General features: G+C 41.6%; 1 pseudogene; it reads right to left on the bottom strand.

Moving 5' to 3' along the window:
• Window positions 1–2,828: 2,828 nt before the first annotated feature.
• On the bottom strand, window positions 2,829–3,635 carry LOC149224907 (aldehyde oxidase GLOX pseudogene; annotated as a pseudogene).
• Window positions 3,636–3,979: the final 344 nt, after the last annotated feature.

Raw genomic sequence — 3,979 nt, 5'->3', positions numbered from 1 at the left:
GGTTATTGCCCAATAGTCATAGTTTTTCCCATTAAACTGTGGGAGCTGAGTATTAAAAATACCCATACTAGTGCTGGTGCTGGCCATTCCTTGCACTCTAAACTATGCTTCAAATATTTGACTGTGTATTTAAAAACACTGACTGTTTCTTCAGCAGTAACACAAAAAACTAATCTGAGAAATACCTGGATCCTTTTGCCTGAGACTTCACTCTGCTGGAGAAGTTGTTGCAGCAAAAAAAAACTCCTTCCTTCAGCTTCTTTGACACCTTCAAAGAGCCTGGATAAGCTCTGATACCACTGTTGGGAATTTTTCTGGTAAAATTCCAAAAACAAATTAACTGAACACAGAGACAATGCTCTGTTTTTCTCCAGGATCTTAACACAGGGAAGCTATAACTGATTTCTGAGAACAGAGTATTACATACACCCACAAAAGCTTTGTATTCATTAAAATAAAATGCCTGATACAAAATTCATCCTCTTTCTCTCAGAGGGATTCACCAAAGAAACATTTCAACAAAATTACTCTGTCTCTTTATGAAAAAGATTTACACTTCTGTGTAAATATTTCATTTACATTTACTGCTGTAAATAAGATAATTCTCTTACATATCCATTCTTCACATTACATTTCAATCTCCAAAAAAAAACTTCTTCTTGCGCTGTTGCGCATATTACATTTCATATATTGAGATTAAAAAAACATTACATTTCATTTCTATGCATTTCAATGCATGAGCTCCACACAAAAAAATTCCACATTGCCCCCTGTTCTTCTGTATTTAATTGTTTCACACTACTGTGTGTTTCACCCTTGCATTACAATACAAAGTCAACTAACAAAAAAAAACAAAAACATAACACATAAATGCGTTTTTACTATGCCCATACCTCCGTAAGAAATAAAAAACATTAAAATTAAAAACCTTTTACCAATACTCTACGAACACATTTAATTTCATTTATATTTTACCGGCGGTCAACCAAAAACTTCACACAATGTCATTCCCTGCAGGCCTGAATGCAGCTTTGGATTAATCAGACGGTGGACAGCCTTCCTTCCAATCAAACGGTTCGGAACAATATCGGACGGGCCTTTTCTACTGAACTTTACGTCCCGATGAAAAGTGGTTTTTGGAAAAGTACAATGGACACGCGTCAAAAAGTGATTGCATCGGGTGCGTTTGGAGGAAAACCACTTTTCGTGAAAAGCATTCCGATAAGGTCTGGTGGTTTTGTGCATTAAATGCAGCACAACAAGTTGAAATTAATATTTCAACATTTTTATACAGAGGTGATGTCAAATGCATAGTTGTAAGTGGTCTCCACCTTCCAGCCATCGTCATCGTGGATGTATCTGCACTTTCAACGTGGCCAACCTCAATTAAAACTCACTCTTATTTCATTTCTGGCTGGATCACAGACCACAATAAACATGGCTAGACCAACTTGGAATGGAAAATATAAGCAAAATAGCATTTCCAAAACTCTATTTTTGCAATCACAATAAACTTCTCACATATATATTTTAAGGTGACAACAATATATTTAGAAGAGGGCAAGGGGCAATGGCGGAGAGAGGAAAGAAGGCAGGAGAAAACACTGAAGAGGAAGGTAGACGGATGGGCCAAGAAAAGGATCAGCAGGAAGCCTGAAACGCAAGAAAGAATGTTAAGCAAAGGGCAGAGGAGAAAGAAAGCCTGCAGGAGACCAAAAAACACCAGCTATCCAAAGAAAGAGAGGTAAGGCATAACAGGACGGAGAAGGAGCAGATGGAAGAAGAAGGAATTCGCGGGGAAGGAGAAATGGAGAACGGCAAGGAAGAGTGCATGGTGAAGGGGACTTTCGAGGTTGGTCAAGGTAGTCGGGGTAACATCAGGGGAAGACCCTCCAGAAGAGGTAAGGGCAGAAGGCGCGGGGGTCGTGGGAGAATTTGGCAAGCAGACTGCTATGAAGCTGAGATGCCACCCCCAAATCGTCAAAACAGAGGTCGACGCACTACGGAGCAGATAGCTCAGGAAGCAGAAAGAGCGTACAATGAAGGGACCAACGCGGAGATAAGAAGAATTATCGAAGAGATGGAGAATAAAGTTCTGCAGGAGGCCTCGGATCCAGAAATGGAGGAATGGGGCATTCTTCTTCCGGACCCAGGGAACACAAGGGGGCGTCTATCTCTGTATAAACAGGCTCTGCATATCTATTGGGTTGTGAAGCGTCTTTTAGCAAAAGCCATGGAACAGGTCGCCGAGGAGATGACGGAAATAGCTCAAGGAATCCCGAACTTAAAAAGGGAGATGAAAAACCTCCAACTCACGCTCCTGATGCAGGACAGCAGGCTAGAGGAAATTCAAATTCTGCTGAAAAAGACAACTGCCATGCAGTGCGAGGAGGAGATCAAGCCGGATCTTATGGTAGATTGATGTGTTCTGCTATGTTTTCAAATGAACTTTCTGTTAGGTCTATGAGAATCAGTTTTGTGGACATGTTATGGAACTGTAATAGCTGATAGGAATATAGCAATAGTATGTTGGTAGGGTTAAGTTTAAGGTTTAAACCTGGTTAAGTATTTGCATATGCTATAAGTTGACACTCTCAGACTTATGGTGACCTTCAGACCCGGTTTCCCCTCGGGGCGGGTCGAGGTCACCAATGACTGTACATATTCTTTTTTGGTTGTATATAATAGATAAGATCCTGCAGCAGCTTACAAAAAAAAATAAAGAAATGTACGAGAACTTACCGTTGCAGCGCTCACTCAGTACGATAGAGTAGGGTAGAGTATAGTACATATGAGATTATTGAGAATGTCAAAGCAGAAGGATGAGTCTAATTAGAAGACAAATGAATCCAAGTGGCAGCGCTGGGTATTCCACTGTTGAGCACGAATAGCATGTAGTATCCAGGCGGTGCTGCAACAGGGGTGGGAGGTGCCGTTACTAGGGCACTATAAGTATTCTGCCTTGCTCCTCCTACTAATTCTAATTGTGGTGTGGCAGATGCAAGCAGAAGCAATCTCTGATGCATGGAAAAAGAGTGAGTAGTGAAGGTTGGAGGATAAATGTTGAACTGAATGGAAATGTTATGATGATTATTTGCAGCGAATTGAACCTTGAAGCTATCGCCATAAGTGACCGAAGCAGGCAGCACAGAAATGATGGTGGGCTTCAAGGAAGATTCGTCTACGTAATAAGGACTGTATGCTTGCAGACGAAGCTTTGTGGGAAACATAACGGTGAAATTATAATTTTTGTTGGGGTTGGAACCTCCCACAAAAATCCTACCATCAGGCAATACAATTGCAGTGGAATGATACATTCTTGGAACAGTGGAACTTGCGAGTACTGAGAAGCGCTGCCCTGGCAATGCATTAGGTCTGCATAAATAAGGAGCAAGAGCTGGATTAGTTTCTTGCCCATAACCTACACATCCCTTCTCCGCTCCATTGATAATCAGAATTTCATCGGTGGGAAGAAGCAGCATATCTCCCAGAACTCTGGGAGCAGACATGTTCTCCATTGCCCAATCGGCATTGGGATCTGTGATAACCATTCTTCCACAGCTCTGGAGCACGTCAATGAAAATCCCTGCAAGTGACAAATTGTAACTGTCAACAGGAGCACCACTGCAGATCATAATTTCTGTCCTCCGAAATGCATCAGATGCGGACAGTGGCAAGATCACAGATGAGGCAGTGGTGGGGTAATTTCTTGGGCCATATGGGATTCTTGGAGAATGCCTAACCACAACATTTATTTGGTAATCAAGCAAGATGGAATCATGGTTGGCAAAGATGAAGAGATTTCCATCAGATGAGAGATGAAGAAAAGGATAGAGATTGTACAGGCTCTGTAGGTATTGGGACACATAGGTGTCTTCTAGAAACGTCAGATTGTAAACTTCCTCACTAGGCTTCCTTGGTGGCAGGAATTCATAGGTAAAAGTGTAGCTGCCCCCCACAACAATACTTCTACCATCAA

Source organism: Pinus tabuliformis, chromosome Q (assembly GCF_031772625.1).
Source record: "Pinus tabuliformis cultivar Carrire ecotype Pingquan chromosome Q, CPIR1, whole genome shotgun sequence".
In the NCBI taxonomy this organism is placed as follows: Eukaryota; Viridiplantae; Streptophyta; class Pinopsida; order Pinales; family Pinaceae; genus Pinus; species Pinus tabuliformis.
The sequence above is the reverse complement of the archived record's forward strand: the minus strand, read 5'-3'. Positions and strand labels throughout refer to the sequence as shown.